Source organism: Nyctereutes procyonoides, unplaced genomic scaffold (genome assembly GCF_905146905.1).
Source record: "Nyctereutes procyonoides isolate TBG_1078 unplaced genomic scaffold, NYPRO_anot_genome, whole genome shotgun sequence".
In the NCBI taxonomy this organism is placed as follows: Eukaryota; Metazoa; Chordata; class Mammalia; order Carnivora; family Canidae; genus Nyctereutes; species Nyctereutes procyonoides.
This window is the reverse complement of record NW_026575042.1, coordinates 9511305-9533300: the sequence shown is the minus strand read 5'-3', so window position 1 is coordinate 9533300 and position 21996 is coordinate 9511305. Positions and strand designations below refer to the sequence as shown.

The 21996-nt window shown below is 40.9% G+C and overlaps 1 protein-coding gene across 2 annotated transcripts in view; it reads right to left on the bottom strand.

Annotated features, from left to right (window-relative positions):
- MOBP (myelin associated oligodendrocyte basic protein) overlaps positions 1-21996 on the bottom strand; it is a 58004-nt gene that overhangs the window by 8212 nt on the left and 27796 nt on the right. For both annotated transcript variants that reach the window (XR_008663974.1, XR_008663973.1), the window contains exons 5-6: positions 10732-10951; positions 40-123 (exon numbers count right to left, since the gene is read on the bottom strand). The gene's annotated coding sequence lies outside the window, so the exon portion shown is untranslated. The remainder of the gene's footprint in view (positions 1-39; positions 124-10731; positions 10952-21996) is intronic.

The window sequence follows — 21996 nt, the reverse complement described above, 5'->3', positions numbered from 1 at the left end:
AAGAGAAAACTCTTAAAGAGAAAATAACAATTCACTTACAATGGAAGGACAAGTAGACTGACAACATATTTCTCATTGGCAGTGACAGAGGTCAGAAGACAATAGGGTGTTATCTTCACAAGGCTGTTGGAAAACAAACAAACAAAAAAACAAAAAAACAAAAAACCTATCACACTAGAATTCTATGTTATTCTCCCATTGTATCTGCACAACCTCAATTGGCGTCCCCCACCTTCTTCAGAAACAGATATTGGTCCTTGACTGAAGTATTGGGTAGGTGTCAGAAGCTGGGCAGTCTTGGAGCTTCATGCCCTCTGGTCACATGATTTGTTCAAAGAATATATATATATATATACACACACATATATATATGTATATAAGAGTAGGTATATAAACAAAGAAAGACAGAAAGAGCTCTCTTTCCATGCATCTTCTTTCTTTTGGTCTGTTCCATCTGAGAGTAATGAGAGGAAGCTTTTGGAGGAAGAGAGAGAAAGAGAGAGATTTAAAAGATTCTAGTCAGAGTTCATTGTTTAACTGACTGGAGGTATAGGAGTGGTAGAGGGCAGGTAGGCTGTATGGACAGGGAAAAATATAGCCCAGCCATTGTGAGAGATGGGAGACAGAGGCAACCAAAAAAGGCACCAGATGAAAGCACTGACCATGAGTGGATGAACTTTGATAGGCCCCACCTACCAACAACTTTCTAACCCAGGAAATGGAGTATCTCAATGTGTGCCTACTCCCTCACAAGCACAGAGACTCTGAATCTGATATCCTTGTGTTGTGTTTTTTTTATTCAAACTAAAGATAACATAGTCCGTTTCAGGGGCATCTGGGTGTCTCAGTGGTTGAGCATCTGCCTTCAGCTTAGGTAGTGATTCTGGGGTCCTGGGATTGATTCCCGCATCAGGCTCCCTGCATGGAGCCTCCTTCTCCCTCTGCCTATGTCTCTGCCTCTCTCTGTGTCTCTCATGAATAAATAGATAAAATCTTTTAAATCACAGAATTTCAGACCTGGAAATTTTCTGAAAGACACCCTTTCTTTGTATAGATGGGTGAATCAAAGACCACAAATTGAGGTACTTGGAGCAACATAGCTAGTTAGTGACAGATATAGAGACAGAACTCGAATCTCCTAACCCCCAAATCACTTCTTCTTCTCCTAGTCACACCACCTCTGCACCCATATGGGCTGAATTTTTGAAGTGGCTTTCCTAATGTGCCTGGTATAATTCTCTGTCTGAAGTAGGAATATTTTAAATGCTGGCTACTCACTATGTCCTTCTTTTCTCTTCCCATTTCTCTCCATTTTTCCTCTCCTGGAAAGTTCTTGGGTTTAATGTTAAAGTTGATGTCCTACAATCCTGCCAGTAAGCTGAAGACCCCACCACTGTATATGAGGGGGGTTAGCCCATACCATCATAATAAACGAATGGAGTGGGTACAGGTATCTTGGAGCAGATAATACACTGCTGTGGGAAAAACAAATGTGACCCAGCAATTTGGGGTGAACTCTGCTCCAAGTGCTCCTTAAATTCATGCTCAACAATAAGAAAAAATGCATCCCAATAAGAAAAAATCCTACTCAAAAAAAAAAAAGTGAAGTCTTTAAGAGACACTGGAGCAGAGACTATCTCACAATCCATTCTAATACTTGGATTTTGCCATCAAGTCTACTTTACTCTCTTTCCAAAGTCTGTCTCTTCATATGTCTTCTTTGGAGTTTCTTTCCTGTCTCCTCTGTCCTGAAAGCCCCATCCTTTGTCCGGAGCCCTTTAGCTCCATCTCAGGGTTACAAACAACACTTGGCAAGGCAATGTGTTTTGGCTAACCAAGTATTTCACGTTCCTCAACGCTGCCCCACCTTAGGGATCCCAGTTTGTTCAGTTAGGGGTACAGGTAGTACATGCAAGTTTCTCTGGCCAGAGACCAACACATTCTTTTCTCAGTCCAGTGTGGCTCCAATTACTGTCCTATATTAATAAACAGACCACCTAGACTCTATTTGATCACAATACTCAGGTTCTGGGCAGCCCCCGTGGCGCAGCGGTTTAGCACCGCCTGCAGCCCAGGGCATGATCTTGGAGACCCTGGATCGAGTCCCACGTCAGGCTCTGTGTATGATGCCTGCTTCTCCCTCTGCCTGTGTCTCTGCCTCTCTCTCTGTGTCTCTATGAATAAATAAATAAAATCTTTAAAAATAAAAAATAAAAAAATAATACTTAGGTTTCTGAAGTTCTACATGACTAAAAATGGGTAAGCTGAACTCTGTCAACTAGCACTTTTTATAATATTCCTTCTGAAGGTTTATTTTCATATAAGTTTGCTAAATCCTTTAGACTCAAAAAATGTATCTTCTTTTGGTCGACTTGACAGGCCTGAGAAGGGAAAGTTGGCTTAAATGACTTGTCCAAAGTCATATAACTAGTGAGAAACAAAGCCATGTCCCAGCTCAATATTTATTATGCACATAAATGCTCTTTCCAGAATCCAGTGCTCTTGCCCATTTTCATGAAACTTTCTTTGAGCCACTATTTTAAAAACCAACAATTTAATTACTATATTTGCTCCTACACGAATGTATTGAAATTTTGTGAAATAACCAAAATGTAGTTAAAAGATAAGAAATATCAAGAAATTGAATATATATTTAGAAACAGGATAATTAATTTTATAAAAATCAAGATATATATTAGATTATACAAAGAGGTAACATATTCAAATGAAATCTTATTTTATAAATATTAATTGTATATAAAATTTAAGTATGAATACCCATTGAAATATTGTTTGGGGCAGAGGAAAAGTGATGTGGCCCAGAAACATACCCACACCCTTCCATCACAAGACCATTAGCTAATAGAGCAAGCACTCACCAACACAAAGTATGCTCAGTGATGCACCTGTGAGCTCTGGTCTCCAGTCCAGTATGAATGGAGGAAATGGTAGCATATATTTAGGGCACTTTGTTATCCTCTGAAATAGTTGTGTAATCTTGGGCTCTAAATCCCTGATGGTTGGAAATTTCACTTCTGAGACTTTACAACACTCAATAAATCTCTAAATGATTTTTCTTCTTCAAGATATTTTCATTATTTATTCAGTCAGCAAATATTGACCTGTTGTCCAGGGATACTCGAGATGAGCACATTTATCCCTGGACTTGCACACAGACACTTTTGTTTTGATCTTTTAGATACAAGTACAAAAGTGTTTAGTGCTCTTGGGTCCCAAGGAAGGCTCCTAAAAAACATGGATGGAGAACAAGGTTCAGGTAGCCCTCTAAAAATTTTAAATGGGTACTCAGATTTTAAGACAAAATGAGTTCTATATCTAGGAAGAAAGCATATGCACACAAGCCTTATTCTTCCCTTGTATAAATAATGCCCTGGGATAAGCAGGTTGGTTGGCATAATGCATCCTTGTATGAGAAAGTCACTAAATAACATTGTTCTAAATCAGTTATATTCCAGAGAGGGTTAAAAATGTTCAGAACACAGAGCTGCTTAAGAAACAGCTATATGAAGATTTGTTGGGTGGTATATGTACACTAACACTTTTTCATTTTCACAGCAACCTGAATTTTGCAAGTCAGAAAAGAAAGGAAATTGGAATGGCATGCCAACCAGACCTCCATCTGTATGGGTAAGAAGCATCACTAGGTTTACCCTCTACCTCTACCTGCGTATGATTACGCAGGGGGAAGACAAAGAGTGTAAGGGAAAGAAATCACCTCCCCCAGGACACAAGAAGCAGCAGAAGGAAAGAAGCCACAAAAAGGAAAGAATCTCTCTCCCCCCGCCCCCGCTCTGCCACCCACATCTACATTTGGTGCCAAATGCTCCCAGCATTCCTTTGGACTCCAGAGATTCTCTTATTAGGACTCCAAGAGTTCACTGAAGTGAAAATTACACCAGAAGAAAGGGGTGGGTATCACATGAGAACCTAAGTTCCAGTATTTGACTGAGGACTTTTGGAGACATGAGACAATGCAAGTATCAGCAAATTAAAACAATAGATGAAAGCAAGTTAAAGAGGTAGACAGCCATGATGCAACCATCCTAACTCAGATGAGCACATTTGCAAGACATGGTGGCAGCTTGGCACCAAGCCATGTGAGAAGGCAAGACAAACTGGAATTGGAGGGACCTGGAGTCAGAATGAACCTGGCTTTGGGTCACCACCCCATCTAGATCATTCTTGGTCATCTGACAATGGGGAATCTGTGTAACTCAAAGTCCTGCTGGTTTGGGCAGAATCTCAGTTAGTAGCTGAGAACAAGATCTGAGGAGGACAGTATGAAACCCAGAGCAATAAAAATTTATGAAGGTTGTTGGTAGCTCTGCTAGAAATCTAAAAATCAAGTTCTTTTGTGATTTTAAATTGTTGGAAAGCAGATGAGTGAGGAAAGAGATGCAAGATGGAAGAAAGACAGGAGCTGGAGAAGAGGAAGGTGTAGTCATTGGAGGGGGCAGAGTGGAGAGAAAGCTATGTTCTCCTCCTGCCCCTGGTTGTCCCTGCCCCCCTAGCCCTACCTACTGAGATCAGCAAGTAAATCAGGGAAGATCTCAAGTATCAGAAAAGAGCTGTGGCTTAGCAAAATCATGGAGTTGAAGTTCTGAATAAATGTGCTCTGCAGCTGAAACCACTTGTTCTTCATCTTTGCATCAGAGGAGAAAAATCACAGGGAAGGTAATAAACAGGATCATTTTAAAAATAAGAGTTAGTTGGTAGATTACCACAGTAAGAAGATAAAGAGTCAGGGAAATCAGATGGTACCAAAATCCACATTAACAAGAGTTGAAGAAAACCCGATACCATTTACATTCCAAGTCAAATAATGAGGTGTCAGCAAGGCATCAGCTGGAAGACAAAAGTTGGAAAATTATTCTTTTTTCTGCTTGTAGCCAAAGCTCTAGTTGAAAATTAAAGACAAAATCTTGCACCTGGCAGTAGAGATCCTTAATGATCTCCATCAGCAGAAAACTAAGATTCTGTTAAAGGGTCTGACTCAGAAAGCTCATAAGCCAGAGAGAAATAACAGAGGTTGTCAGTTGCAGAATGGGATGTTCACAGAGAATTCGAGAAATGAGGGTGAGCATAGTGAAAATAGATTGCATAAAAATCTATTGGACTGCCACATGAGGGTAAAGAAAGCCTAAGATACTAGACTTTTTCTTTTTGATGCATTAAGATTTATTCCTGGATGGAAAAGATATGCTGCCTTGCTGAGACAGAAATTGTAAATAGCAAACTCAGAGATTGGTGTACTTCAGAGATCTGACATAAAACCAAATCCAGGAAGATCACTAAATAACTCCTATCAATAAGAGATCCTGGAGGCCAGGCTGTCTCCCATGGGACACTCCTTGTGACTACTGGAGCAAGCTACTTCCCACTGTGCCATTCACCTTTTTCCTGCTATGGAAGAAGCACTCCTAGAAGTAAATTAGCTATGAATGGCCTGCCACCTGGGTAGGACAACCTATGAATTGTCAGGAAAAACTTTACCCTCTGATCTTTGTGCAAACATAATATAATTGATGAAAAGTTGCCAGAATGTCTACTGAATCCTGCACCCACTGAATGATAGATTACCCAACCCTCCTTGGTGGTGGGCACAATAGGAATATCTCCATTTCAGCATTAATCAACAGGGGGCTGTGCATGGACCATCACAGGGGCCAAGGGACCATTTGCATTATCTGATAATATATCTGCCTCTAATACTGGCCCTAGTGTGGCTTCATTAACAAAGACTGGCCCTGGGATGTCTGGGTGGCTCAGTGGTTGAGTGTCTGCCTTTGGCTCAGGTTGTGGTCCTGAGATCCTGGAATCAAGTCCCTCATCAGGCTCCCCACAGGGAGCCTGCTTCTCCCTCTGCCTGTGTCTCTGCCCCTCTCTCTGTGTCCCTCATGAATAAATAAATAAAACATTTTTAAAAAAAGACTGGACCAAAATCTCTTACTTTCTGCAGTGAGGGCTGGTTTGGCTAATGCCGATGCAAATAACTTCCTATATTTATTAAGAATATCTATTAACTCAACAGATGAAAGACTTCCAACTGCCATCACCACCTTCTCAAACATGAACTTAGATACTTCCAACCTTTCTTGCTGGTGAGCTTACATCCCCTAACTAAAGGAAATCTTAGAAACCCAAATCCTTTTCATCTAAAAGTATCTTCTTTCTAGGCCTAATTACTTGAGATTATCTACCTTTCTCTCTACAAAATATTTATAGCCTTTGGATTCTAAAGAGGAGTGCACCAGCCTCCCACATATCACCACTGAGTCCCACAGGCTTCTAGCCTTACATTATGAATGGACTCTTGGGACAGTGCGTGTACTTCAAAATCCAACGCAAATATTACTTTGATACTAAAATTTAACACTATTTTAGAACTTAGTTTATTGTTCACAGATCTTTTTGAACCAAATGATTCAAATTTGATAGATACTTGATTTGCTATTATAAGACCACCACTTACACTATAGCCTCCATTTTCTCCATTCTATTTTATGTATTATTAATGTAGTTTATTTAGTTAATATAGCTTATGCGACAGAAGTGGAGTTTTAGTACCATGTTGAATATAATACTTTTATATAAATTTGCTTAAAAATTAAGTATAGGTATAATTATCAGGACTGTTTGCTAATCTGTGTACTTTTGCTCATCCATGCTTTGGATAAACCTAGCCATCAAAAGTCAAAACACTCAACTTGGTGGTGGGTAACTTGTTGCCTAACGGGAAATAAGTTGTCACTGAAACACGCAAGCCTATGATGTAATGCCAAATAGTACACTCTTTGATTCAATAAATCATTTAGAAAATCACTAGTGTAAGTATTGTATCAGAATTTGCTCTCAGTCAGGACAGTGGAGATTGTCAGACTCTTTAACCTCAGTTGAAGCCTTCATTTACATAAAATTAGAAGTCAGCGTAGACCCTAAAAGCTGCCTTAGTTGATGTGGAGCTGCAGCTTGGGGTCCTGTTGGCTCCACCTCCCTCTCATCTCACAACATGGTACCCCAAGTATCCCAGGGCTCCATCAATCTCTGTTTGGAAACTTCTAGGTTGCAGTATGGTAGCAAAAAGACCAAGGTCACAGTTTCAGTGGCCATGGCAGCCATGGCCAACCTCTCCCATTTACAAACCCAAAACACATGTAGTGTAGAATGGATGCATACTTGATATTTAATGGAAAGAAGTTACTTTTATCACTATATTTAGCCAACATTCCTACTAGTGTGTACGTGTGTTACAAACAAGAAGAGTGAGCATGGAAAATCTCTCCAAGTTATAAATGTATGTTCTATTGTTAACAGAATCACCTTTGCTCATTAAGAACACTGCATTTAAAAAAAATAACACTGCATTTTGTTTAAGCAGAGATAATAAGTGCCTGTTGATGGTGTTATTAGTAGGATCGAGACATGTGCTATGGAGTCCAGAAGGCCTCCCAGGACCCTTCCTGGTCTGAGTTTCCATATCTCTCTGGTGTTGGGAGAGTCCAGATGGACATTCAGCAAATTACTGTCTCTCACAGTACAGTCTCATCTCTCTGTGATTTGTGAGAATTTTGGCAGCTTCCCGTCGTGAAAGCTTCCTTGTGATTCTTTATTCCTTAAGATTAGACTCTGCCTTTCTTTCTCTAATTCTTTCATCTTCCATCTGAGACCATATGGAACTTAAGTTTAGATCTAGGACTTACATCTAAATATAAAGTTGTAGGCAACCACTTAGTGGCAAAACGTTGCCTTGAATTGTTAATTAATTACTTAATTAATTTAAGTCCTCTGGAAAAAGAGGGTTTTTTTTAAAGATTCCAAAGACCTGAAATGAAATGATCTCTTTATAATCCTCTCCACTGTCCCTATATCTCTGACCCTTGACACCACTGACAACCCCACTGTGAACAGGTCACTTCACCTCCAACTTCAAGAGAAAATCAAAGCCACAGAAAGGAACTGCCTCAAGCTCCTCCCACTAATCCTGCAAACCCACCAGAATCAACATCCTTCTTCCCTCCTTCCCCCTTTTCCACTGAAAAGGGACCTCTTCTCCATGCCTGATCCCCTCACTTGTGCCCCAGATTCCCCCTCCCACCTCCTGCATTCTTGACTTCCTCAATACTTCCTCCTCCTTTGCACACCCACTCTGCTGCTTCCTTTCCAGTAGCCTTCACCATGCTCAACCATCTCCTGAGTTCATGGAACACCCCAACTACTGGACTACCTGCTTCCCTCTATAGTCAAATTCCTGTTCCTGACTTCCTATTTACTCCAAAAGTGCCCTAACAGGGCACCAATCATTCCTTATTGCTAAATACAATAGACACCTTTGACTTCTCAAAAGTATCTAAACTTTTGAAAAGTTATTCCTATTTAAAAAAACAACAACCAAACATCTATTCAGTCAGCAAGTGTTTATTGAGTTCTTCCTAGTACTGAAAACTGAGGATGTAGCAGGAAACAGGTGTTGGTGATCATGGAGGTTACATTAGGAGCAGAAGGAGAGCCGAACAATAAACAAGTAAATAAATGAACAAGATAATTCCCAAAGGTGATAAGTGCTGTAAAGACAAACACAACTAACAAATCTAAAGTGGTAAGATAGAGAGTAACTATGGAAACTATAGTTTGCTTCCAAGGGGAACATCTCTGAGATGATATTTGAGCTAAAGTCACCAGTTCAAAGATCTTGGACCAGAGCATCACATGCAGTGTGAATAGCAAGAGCAGAGTCCCGAATGAGCACAAGCAATGAGTAGCTATGACAACATAATGTTTATACCCACAGAAGGGGAGAATAGAAAGAAGGCAGGAAAAGTGTCATTTTTCTGGGTAGGGAAAGGGCTTCTGAACCACATGTGGGGTAAATGAAACCTGGAAAGGCAATAAGTCTTGTACTCTAGGAGCTGGAGCCATGCTCCACTGTCCCCCTAAGTAGAAAAGTATTGAGGAGGCATTGGACTTGGGATTAAAACAAGCTAAGATAGTTTCTGGAGTGGATCCCACTAGAGCCTCAAGACAAATAGGCCAATTCCAACCCTCCTCCTTCCATGCCCCAACTCTGAGATGAGTAGGGAAAGTGGTCCAAGAGAGGTTCTTGCAAGGCTGCTGCTGGGTAAACAGTGAAACCCTAAGTCAAGGTCAGGCCCCTTAAGGGAGTCTATTAGTGGTGTGGCCTTCTTCCCATGTGATCAGCTTTAGTGGGTCCTCCGGTGGCAGGGGTGGTGGGGGAAGAATGGAATTGAGTGAGACTAGGAGGGGCCTGGGAGAGAAAATGAGAGCCCAAACTATTCCCCCAAAGCCAAGTTCCCCAACATATACATAACACATACACCAATCCACAGGACAAGATGATCTGAGAATCCTCCATTTAAGCCAGGGGCAACCCCCACCAAACAAGTGTGTGTGTGTGTGTGTGTGTGTGTGTGTGTGTGTGTGTGTCCTGTGTGGTGTAGCCAGGAAAGAGTCAGGACATTATTTCCTATGCCCCTGACTGAGGACTCATATTCAAGATCAAAGTCCTTCCCAAGAACCTGGGGCTATAGATAGTGGGGGCAAATCAGAGATGAGAAGTCAACCCATAACCTTACTCCATTATAATTGGGTTCAGACTTGGACATATGATGGGATAACTTCCCACACAGGGAGGGAGGTCTTGGACTGCTTATCTACCTTAACTAGCCTTGTCCCCACCCCCACCCCCCCCCCCAATTTTCCTCTCCCCAAGGCCAAGCTCCTTTCCTGTTTTGCCTGACCCCACTATAGTATATAGATGCATCAGTCGGAAACAGCATAGAGGGACCAGGACTCAGCTCTCCCTGGAAATTTGGGGCACTGTGGCCTGGAAATAGCAACTCTGAGTTTCAGAAGGGGTACTTCTGGTCCTATGAAGGGCCCTCAGGCCACATGCCTGTGTCCTGAAGTGGGAGCATGGGAAAGCAGCATCTCTGCCTCACAGATGGCCCCTCTTAGCAACCCTATCTCCAGAAGCCTTCAGGAGAGGGGCAGGGGGTAAGGCATTGAGTAGTTGCCCAAGGTTGCAACTAGTTGAAGCAATTAATTCTGGAGTTGGAACTGTCCAGATGGATTGGATAAAGCTCAAAGGCAGTGTCTTAGAGTATTTGCTCTCACCCAGGCATGGACCAGAAGAAGACATACACAAATCCCTGTGTGAGGTTGGAGACAGGGATCTGGGGAGTGGGAGAGATCTACTTCTTCATGAATTTACTCTCAGCACTGACACAGCACATTAGCTGCATCTAACATGTGGATTTAGACAACTCCTACACATTTTGGGAATTTCCTTGCATATCTGGTTCATCAGCTAGCCTAATAACTTACTCAAAAGGACTTGGATCTTTCCCAGAACCAACTGTGCCTCTGACTGTGTGCTAATACAAGGAACTGATTAAGGAGATCACATGGAATCCAAGGAAGAGAGGAACCAGGCAGAGGATTAGTTACAAAGAAGAAAGTCAAATGTCACACTAGGCAACAGCATGCCAGAGACTGAGGGGAAGAGAGGTTAGAGGACAACACAAGGGCTGGAACTTGACCATCCTGATCCAAAGACCCCGGAGGTCTGTGCATGCTTTGGAAAAGAAATGAGCACAGCTGAGACCAAAGAATCCATGCACTGAGCTCTGGGGCCCAAGGGGCGCTGTTGGGACCCACCAATAGAACATGATGCACAAAGATGCCCCCTCTCACCTCCAGGCAGGCTGCCTGGCAGCCCATGAACCAAGGGGACTGTGGGCATTGGCAGTTGCCACATCAGCAGGTGTCTGCGCCCGCATCATATTGGAAGCTGGATAACTTGCCCAAAGGCACGTGGGTCAAGAAGCAGTGAGTCCAGGTCCTGAGGTGGCCCATTCACTTGAAAGTCCTCCCTCACTTTTTCCGTGGGGTAGTCTTGGTCCTCCTTTTCAATCTGGTTTACAAAGAGAAACAAAAATCCAGTGTTTCTAAGTGATGAACACTCTCTTTGTGCTCAGTTAACATAATTATGAATTTGTAGGCTATCTTTGGGGTTATTATTCTTCTGGGAAATCTAGCCTTAAATTCTTTTTCTTATTTCATAATTCTGGTAGTATCTGGCCAAAATCATATATATTTTTTTCCTGACCTGAGCCTAAGATAGACATTCTTTTGAAGTTCTTCTGTTTTTATGTACAATAATTATTGCTTTTCTGTTTAATCATTGCAAATAATTTAAAGATACAGAAAAACACAAAGGAAATCAAAATATCTCACTCCTAAAAAAAACTAGTTTTACTGCCCATAGACATAAAAATATGTTTGTACACATACATACTTTTGGGGTATTTGAACTCATTTTATAAAATTGTGACCATATTGACATGTTTCTGTTTTGATGGGGAACAGATTGTGTTCAGGATATCAACAACACCCAGTAAAAGCATTATAAATATGTGGACCCAGACGACCATTGCTTGCAAGCTTGCTCTCCAACTGAAGGATTACAAATTAACCACAATTTATTTAGATAGCAGAACTCTATGTGATCACCTTGGAAATGAGGCCTCGTCAAATAGTTTTAGAACATCATCAAAATTCTTAATTTAATTTAAAAAGCAAACAAGAAAAAAACCCACGAAGATACATGCATTAGGAGTGTGCCATGCTTTTACACTGAAAACTAAACTTATGAGAAACATAACATTTCCCATAACTGCGGGGGGGGGGATTAGAAATAAGATTCACATTCAGGTGTTAGCAATACCATTTTCCCAAACCCCAAATTATATATCAAACTAACAGGGCTGGATACTAAGAAAAATAAAAGAAGAAATATTTTATTGAAACTTGTAGAATGAATTGTAGCCTGAGAAGGTTGGAATGCATCCCTGGAAATTTAAGAAGAGAATCCCTATATTTTCTGGATTGCTTCCATGAACTCCAGACATGACAACCTGTTCATAAGCGAACCCCCCCATAAATTATGCTATATATGAAACCCTGGGTGTTGGCACTGACATGGAAGCCCTCAGATCCCAGGCATAATCCTATGCAGGCAGCACTGCAATCAGCCACTGTGGCATCTTAGATGGTGTGACCAGCTTGTTATCTAATTAGTCCTCCACTGGCAATGGCAGCCATTGGGATGGATGCCACCGGGATGGCCAAATTGTGCAGCAATAGCCCATAAACTCCAATTCAATCAGAGGAAGCAACTGAGTGGAGGAAGATTAAATGACTCAAAGTATCTATTAAATAAAAATTCTAATAATACCCACTCACCTAAAAGTATAAGATGATGAACTATGCACTTTACATTGATAACTAATGAGGAAGATAATATGCTCATTTTACAAATAGGAAAAATATAGTTTTAAAAAAATAACTTTGACCAGACAGCAGAGTTCAGACTCAAACCTGATGTCAGAGCCCTTGCCCTTCCCATTGCCAGAAAGACAGGCAGGTTGTATTTATAGATCTTATTCAGTCAATAACATCAGCCAACCCCTGAGTCAGTCCCCAGGGATATGAGTGTAAAAGTCCTGGGTCCTGACTCATGAATGTTCCAGCAAGGAATATGTACATTATTGTGTCTGATGTGTAGTAGTGGAAGTAGGAGACAACCCCAGGGGTGAGGTGGCCATTTGATAGCAAGAAGTGTGAAGGCTAAGTCAAAGGGGTACGCCAAGGCTCCTTAACAATAATAACGATGATTCCGCTGACACAGGAGAGGAGTTCTATGCCTACATGAAATACTCTGTACATCATCCCCATTGACAAACTGAAAATAGGAAAACAACAGTTCATTATTACACAAAAGTCAAACCCTATATAAAATGCCTTAGTCATGTTATTGTAGCACAGCTTTGAATGATGAAAATTATAAAGACTGTCCACGTAGCAGAGCATGTAATTTGGGCTTTACCCCCTTTAGTGATTCAGAAAGCCAATTTTGCAAGGACTTAATCTCATTAAAAATATTTCTCCAAGAAGGAAATGTTCTAAGTGAAATTTATGCCATACAAAACTTAGGCATAGATATTGAAAAGGGGGGAAAAAAGCTGTCTGTATTCACAGACAACATGATTGTCATTGTAGAAAATCCCAGCGTCTGCCCCGGGAAAAAGCTAGACTGAGTTTAGGAAGATCACAAGATATATGATCAATATACAAAAATCAATTATATTTTATGTGTTGGCAACAAACAATTGGAAATTGAAATTGAAAAAAGAACTATTTTAATAGTAACTAAAAGCATGAAATGTTTCATTATAAAGCAAACTAATTATGTACAAGATCCATATGCTGAAAAGGCAAAACAAAAAAAGACCTAAACGGACAGATGTGCCACGTTCATAGATTCAATACTGTTACAGTTCTTATCAAGTTGATTTATAAACTCAACATAACCCCATTCGATTCTACCAGGATATATTGCATAAGTTGACACACTGGCCCTAAATTTTGTATGGAAAAGTAAAGGAACTAGAATAGTCACAACCAATTCCAAAAATATAGAACAATGTTGGGGAATTCACACTAAACTGATTTCAATACTTACTATAAGGCTATAGTAATAGAATTGGTAAAGAAAAGATACATAAATTAACAGAATAGAATAGAAAGTACAGAAATAAACTCACACATTGTAGTCAACCAATTTCTGACAAAACTGCAAAAGTAATTCAGTAGAGAATCTTCTCAACAAATGGTGTTGGAACAACTAAATATCCACGTGCAAAAAAAAAATTGAACCTCGATCCATACTTCACACAATTTACAAAATATTAATTCAAAATGTACAGTAATGTAAATGTAAACCTAAAGTTTTAGATTTCTAGAAGAAAACATAGGAGAAAAGCTTTGTGACCTTGGGTTAGTCAAAGAATTCTTACATACAATACAAAAAGCATGATCTATAAAAGAAAAAAATCAATAAATTGTACTTCAGCAAAATTCAAAACTATGATTCTTCAAAAGACAGTTTAAGAAAATGAGAAAGCAAGCCAACCAAGCCACATACTGGAAGAAAATATTTGTAAAACATATATTTGATAAATATATTAAATTTGTTATATTTTATTATACATTAAAAATACATCCAGATATATTCTTTACACTCCCAAAACACAATAATAAGTAAATAACAATCCACTTTCCAAAATGGGCAAAAGATTGAGCACACACTTATCTAATAAATATCACCTATCTTTGGTGGATGACTTATAAGTTCATTTAAATATGTGCAACATCATTAGTCATTAAGAAAATACAAAATTAAAACTACAATGAGATAGTACTACACACTTTTTGGAATGGATAAAATTTTAAAATATGACAAGAATGCAGAGCATCCCACAGTGCTAGTGGGAATACAAAATAATATAACTACTTTGGAAAACAATTTAGCAGTTTCTTACACATTTAAACACATACTTACCATATGGCCCAGAAATACCAGTTCTAGTTATTTACTCAAGAGAAAAGAAAATTTACACTCACATGAATGTTTCCAGCAGCTTTATTCATAATCACCAAAAACTGGAAACAATCTATATACCCTACAACTGGTTAATGGAAAACTACAATAGGTACATGCATATAACAGAATACTACTTAGCAATAAAAATGAAATAACTGCTGATTAATACAACGACATGATTCAATCTCAGATGCATTATGTTAAGTTAAAGAAGCCAGACTCAAGAGGTTACATACTGTATTATTCCATTATATGACATTTTAGACTTATAAAACTCTAGGGACAGAAAACAGATTGGTGGTTGTCAGGGGCTTGGGGATTGACTGCAGAGGAATTATGAGGGAAATTTGGTGGGAGGAAGAGGTGATGAAAATGTCTCAACTGTGATGGTGTTTACATGATTGTGTGACTGTTTGCCGAAAAGGTCAAATCCTGCTGCATGCCAATTATATCTCAATAAACCTGATATATGTTGGTATGTGTGGTGGTGAGTGAGTGTTTTTCACATATATACATGACATTTTTGGGTTCCATGGTCTCCTCCTTTATCTGAATGCAGGTAATTGAACCATGACTGCCCCAAAATTAACAGTGCTAGGTGATATGATGAGCAGAATCCTATTTACACCCAACTACTACTGCCCTGCTGTAGGTTATTTTCCAATGAGACTCAACTGCCTGGAAACAGACGTGGTGAAGACAGATGGCTGGATTTATCCAAAGTTAAAGTTTTTCCAAAGATATAAGACAGATATAATATTCGGTGTAGGGTATTTTTGAAAGAGATTAAAATGTTGAGCAATGGCTTCTCATTTGGGAAGGGAGGAAAGTGGTGAAAGAAGATGAGTACCTAGTTTTTCAGAGAAGACATACAGAAGGCCAACAGGTACATGAAAAGATGTTGAACATCACAAATCATCAGAAAAATGCAAATCAAAACCACACGAGATATCACCTACACATCTTAGAACGGCTATTATCAACGAGACTGGAAATAACAAGTGTTGGTAAAGGTGTGGAGAACACAAGGTGACCCTTGTGCACTGTTGATGGGAATGTGAATTGGTGCAGCCGCTATGGGGAAAACAGCATAGAGGTTCCTCAAAAAATTAAAACTGTGATCTAGCAATTTCATTTCTGGGTATTTATCCAAAGAATATGAAAACATTAACTCAAAGAGATATATGCACCTCCATGTTCATTGCAACATTATTTACAATAGCCAAGATATGGAAACAACTTAAATGTCCATAAATGGATAATAAAATTGTGGTTTATATATGCAATAAAATATTATTTGGCAATAAAAAAAGAATGGGATCCTGCCACTTGCAACAGCAAGGATATATTTAAGGGCATTACATGGGATGCCTGCATGGCTCAGCATTTAAGTGTCTGCCTTCAGCCCAGGGTGTGATCCTGGAGACCCAGGATCAAGTCCCACATTGGGCTCCCTGCATGAAGCCAGCTTCTCCCTCTGCCTGTGTCTCTGCCTCTCTCTCTGTCTCTCTCTTTCTCTCTCTCTCTCTGTCTCTCATGAATAAATAAATAAAATCTTAAAAAAGGCGGGGGGGGGGCATTACACAGACAAGTCAGACAGAGAAAGACAAATACCAAGCTCATAGATAAAGAGAATAGATTGATAGTAGCCAAAGGTGGAGGGTAGGGAGTAGGGGACAGGAGAAATGAGTGAACTGGGTTTTTTTTTTTTTTTGGTTTAAATAAATTGAATAATTATACAACATAATTATACATTATACATATACATATACTATACAACATAATAAATACAAAAATCAAACTACCAGGGAGGAAAAGGGGGGATTCTGATGAATGGGGAAGGAAAAACAAGGGTCAGAGTAGTAGAGATGCCTAGTGAAATTTAGGAAGAGTTGCTGTGGGGACACTTGACAAAGTAAGCTAGAAGAAAAGCAGACCTTATGTGGAGTTGGATGATTCCAATGGCAATTGTGAAGATGATAATCTGTTTCCCTCTTTGGAGAATAAACTCCATAAGAACAAAAGATTCAGACACAGCTCCATGGATCAGAGCTCAGTTAGCCCTCAGTACTTGCCCCAGTGTGGTCTCAGGTACTCAAAACCTACCCTAACCTTCTCAATCCCCCAACTCTCTCATCCTTGGGTAGAACTTGCCTCCATCTTAATGCCCATTAATGGGTCTCTCTCTCCTTTGCAAAACCAAATGGCTTTTTCTGCTCTCATCGAAAGCCAGTCCCTCCACACATATTGTGAAGGAGGAGTCTTACTCTATCAACGATCTCCATTCCCCCTCTTTTGTTTTCAGTCTCACCCTCATGTCTATACCCCTCTCCATTGGCTCTTAGTGTGCTCTAAGTAATAGTTTGAAGGAAAAAAAAACCCTAGGAGTAAAATTGGCAGTCATTTGTTGGGGGGATGTTTGAAAGTTAAGATGGTGCTAAGGTTTTCAACATGTGTGGAAGGGGAGACAGTAACATTACTTGCTGAGAGAAGAGGAAGAGCAAGTCTTCTTGGTAAAGTCAAGTGGAGACAGTCAGGTTTGACAACATCCAAGTTGATCTGCTGGACAAACAAGCCCATATGTGAGTTTGGTGTCAGGGCTGGCTGGAGGAAGATTTGAAAGTTATCAATCAGTATGCTAGTCATGAGAGAAGGAAAAATCACCCAAGTAACAGGCTCAGGATGGAACCCCAGGGGATTCCAAGATTTAACAATTAGCAGAAAAGGAAGGATTCACAATAGAGACAGAAGGAAAGTTCACACAGAGAATCAGGAAATAGGACAGTCACTGAAGGCAAGAGAACAGAGAATTTAATGACTGAATGAGTGAGTAGTCAACAAATTTAACAGACAGCATCACTGATATAAAGATTGGACTCAACATTCATCAAGTTAAGTAACACAGGGGATCCCTGGGTGGCTCAGCAGTTTAGCTCCTGCCTCCTGCCCAGGGCATGATCCTGGGGTCCCGGGATTGAGTCCTGTATCCGGCTCCCGGCATGGAGCCTGCTTCTCCCTCTGCCTGTGTCTCTGCCTGTCTCTCTCTCTCTCTCTCTCTCTCTCTCTCTTGCTCTCTCTCTCTCTGTCATAAATAAATAAATAAATAAATAAATAAATAAATAAATAAATAATAAAATCTTCAAAAAAAAAAAAAGTAAAGTAACAAAAACCATAGGCAAGCTGTTAGAGCAGATGCTGCTGATGCCTTGCCTATGACCCCTTGCTCTTACCACTGTGTGCACACTGGCCAAATTTCCAGATGCCTTTCTCTGCCTGTGGGCTATTTCCTGTTGCTGTAGCCCACTTTGCTTGGCAGGCCAGAAGGTCAACGAATTAACATCTCTACCCTTAAAGTAGCATTGGTTGACTAATGACTGACAGGACCAGATTGTATAAATATGCCAGCTCTTTCACCTGCTGATTGGATAGGAAAACTGAGTGCACCCCTACACTGGCTCCTAGGGCTCCCTAGCAGGATTAAGCCCCAGGAGCCCACAGTGAGAACTGGTTTGATAACACACTCTCTATCAGCTGCTTCCCTTCCTCATTTCCCCGTTCCTCCAGCATTTCCTTTGCCTCCCAAACTTCCTGCCCTTGCATGGTTGCTCCTGGAGGAACCTGCACAGGAGAAATTACAGTGAAGTGCTATGGGGAAGAATCAGAGCACAGTAAGTTGAAGAGTAAATGCAATATAGAAAAGTTAAGGTGATGAATTTACACTATTTTTAAAACTTTGTTTGAGAAAAGGAGAGACAAAACAGGAACCAGAGGTGAACTCAGTCATTAAGAGATAGCTGGACATGTTTAAAAGCTGAAGTGCTTTCTCTTTAGACACTAGAAAAAGGCTAAAGTTGTCAGGGAGGTACAGTAAGACCCTGGAGGAAACGCGAGTAGAGGAAAGAAGATCACACAGATCACACTTGAGTGGAAGGAAGGAAGGGTTGATCTGATCAGGAAAAAATGCTTCCTCCTCCGGGGCTGACAGGAAGGATTGAAAGACAGATGCATATCCTGACATGTTGGGGCTTGTGGAGGCAAACTAGCCTGGAGAGACACAGGTGCTCATCCATCGTGCTCATCCATTCATGCTAGCACCAACCCTTAAGGCTAGAGGCTCTTCCTAGCTGTACTCAGCAGCTCTCTGTATCCATGACTCATCTCAGCAGCTGGAAGCCAGAGTAGTACACGTGGATCATCAGCTTAATCTATGTGAGGGATTTGTGGAATGAATGTGGCCGGAGGATGGGCAACAATGGCATTAAGTCTGTTACAGAGAGTCGTTAACCATGTGCTCCAGACTAAGGACATCAGAATGGAAGAGCACAAACAGCTCATCAGACCAGAGGTCTCTCTGGCTAACCCAGGCCTCTGCGAATGCCTGCTCTGCACAGGCCCTGTGCTATGGGGACCAGCACAATGTATAGAAGCCTGCTTCTGGACAGGAAGGGATTTATGACTTAGGGCAAAACTCAAGAGTTCGGTCATCGAAACTCATAAAAGCAATAATGTGACCTGAGAGGCAGGCAGAGCCAGAACCTGATCAAAGAGCAAAATGCTCAGGCCTTTTCCCTAACCCTGGCATTATCTGAGAAATGATGAATTTCCGATTCTGTTTGGCTGATGAGAGACCAAAAATAGATCGCCAGGGCATAAACACTGGGATGCAATTAAGCCTAATACATGCCTGGGTGGGATTTTTCCACAAGCATGTAAGAAAGGAGTACAGAGTAGGTTTTTTGCTTCTGTAAATACAAAGAGAACTCAGAAAAGGGACCAGAAGTTTAGTCAGTCCTGCACAAGGAAAGAGAAAATGATCCACAGTTTTCCAGAAGAACAAAATGTAGTGTACCTTTTGGCATCAGGAAGGACAAGGTGAGGACAAGTCATGTCATAGAAAGAGTCTGAAATAATTTGGGCCTGCACACCTAAAAAGCAGGCAGGTTCCCCTGACAGTTGAATCTTAGCCCCGATACCTGGTTCTGTCAGTGCACACTCTCAGACCATCAGAGTAATTGCTCTGGGTCAGTGCTCTTCAGAAGTAAATTCTAGCTCATCAAGTATGTAAGTGTTTATAATTGCATTGTTGTTTGACACATATATCTTCTTCTACAGTACAAAGGAAAAGTAGAGTGGTTTCTACTCCATTACCAATGTAACGAGCACGTAGCACGTAGTCATTCAGTGGGTGTACTTGTCCTAACCTTTAGAAGCAATGCACTACCATGTCTAGCTCAGGACAATGCATGGTCAGTAAAACACCAAACCCTGCTTGCTTCAATTTGAGAGTCAAAACTAAAGTGCTCTGTCTCCAAAAGACCAAATTCTGTGGAGAACGTGAAGCCACTTAGAACCTTAACCCTCTAGCAATCAGTTACTTTCCTGGGCTTTGATTTTATCATCTGCCGAAGTGAGACAAGAGAGCAAAAAAAGTGGCTGGAGGAGAAGAGGGACGAGGCGGGGAGCAGGCAGTATGGAAGCAGCCAAGCTTGGGGTGATTCTTGGAGGGAAGAGCAGCATCACATGGGGTGGGCGGGGGGCACTCATAAATACCACGAGCAGCTGGTCCAGGGGCATATATCATTTCCTTTGATTGCCCAGAGCTTGGAGCAGTGCTGTGCACATAGTCTTGATGAATAAGTTTGCAAATACATGTAGAAATAGATTGGTCCTCCAAGTTTCTGATGTGCAGGGCTCAATTTGGTACAAGACATTTTGTGAAGGAATGAGTCAAAGGCATACATCACACTGCTCAAAGTTGTGTGACTTGCCCCAAATCAGTCACAAAACCACAGATCCCATGCTCCTAAAGCAAAACACCAAGGAACCAAAAGAAAGTTGGCCCAGGAAACATGTGTTAACCCTAAAGGCAAGGATGACCTGTGAAATCCTAAAATTTTGAGGAATTGAGAGTAGAATAAATTAAGAGGGAGATGCCAAGGTTTCCTCCCATCAGATACAAGAACTCTACCATGTTCAATTAGGCGGCATGGAATTATACCAATCACGTCCTAAGATATAAATATTCTCTGGTTTTTTGAGATCTATCCAAGGGAATTAGTAAGGATTCAAAAGGCCTTTGTCAATTTTTGTTTTATCTTTAAAGGCCAGAACTCAGGAATGGCACCGTTTCAGAAAGCAAGTCTGTTTCAGAAACTCTTCTTTGACCCTTTCTCCAAGTGCAATTTAGTAGCTCTGCTTAAGAGTGAATTTTTTCCCCATTAACACTCCTCCCACCCCTTTGACTTGGGATAGTTAACCAGTATCAACAGAGGGAATAAATAACATGGTGAAGCAATGGCTCTAATGCTTTTCCTCAGGACCTTTGGAAATCTGAGAAGGAAAAATAAGTATCTCGGGAAGAACTCCAATGGTCCATCCTCTATGTAGTGGAACATTATAAATGGAGGCTTTTGGGTCCCCTATCCCGGGTGAGAAACGAGGACTGAGGAGGCAAAGACGGCCTGATACCCACTGAGAACAGTTAACAGGAAATCAAGTTACGCCAACATTAATTAGGATGCCTCTGGAGTTTAGGTGAATAAAACCAGCAGGCTGGGTGCAGACAGATAAAGCTGGCCTTAACGGTCTTCCATCTCCTGTCTGTGTACTGCTTGAACTCCCAGCCATCCAAGCAGCCATCACGCAACTCGCTGCAAATGGTGGCTTGAAGGCACCCCCACAGATGACATGCCTTGTATCTAATTAGTTTCCCCTAGACAGAACATAAAGACTTCTAACTCTGGGAAATGAACTAGGGGTGGTGGAGGGGGAGGAGGGCGGGGGGTGGGGGTGAATGGGTGACGGGCACTGAGGGGGACACTTGACGGGATGAGCACTGGGTGTTATTCTGTATGTTGGTAAATTGAACACCAATAAAAATTAATTTATTAAAAAAATAATAATAATTAGTTTCCCCTGCTTCTCACACTTCCTATCTTACCTGGCCAGCCCTCTTGGACTTAGGCCCCTTGGGAGACTAGTTAATTAATTAATGACTAGTTAATGACTAATTAACTTAGCATGCAACTTCCTGTTCCAGGGTTAGAGGCTGGAGGCCTCTTACCTCCTTCACAAATTAACCTCACCTTATCTTGCATCTTTTTAATGCTTTCACTTTTCGTCATACGTGTGGCCCCTTCCACGTGTCTTTACTGCACATTACAGACAATGTGGATCATTTATTTATGGATGGTTTAAATCAGTGCTTCTCAAAGGGTGGTCTGTGTACCACCTGTGTCACTATGCTGGGGTGGAGGTGCTGCTTGTTGGAAATGCAGATCTCCAGACCTCATTGGTGACCCAAGGAATTAGATTCTCCCGGGGCATCTTTAACATGCTCCTCAGTTGATTCCCCTGTAAGTCATTCAACAGCCCATGACATGCGCACACAGTAACATGCTAAGCAGAGTAGGTATGAGAATCTCAAATATAATTAGTACCCACTATTAATCTGCAAAACTGCTTAATTTCCAAATATTAAAAGAACTAAAAGATTGACCTGCCATGTGTTTGAG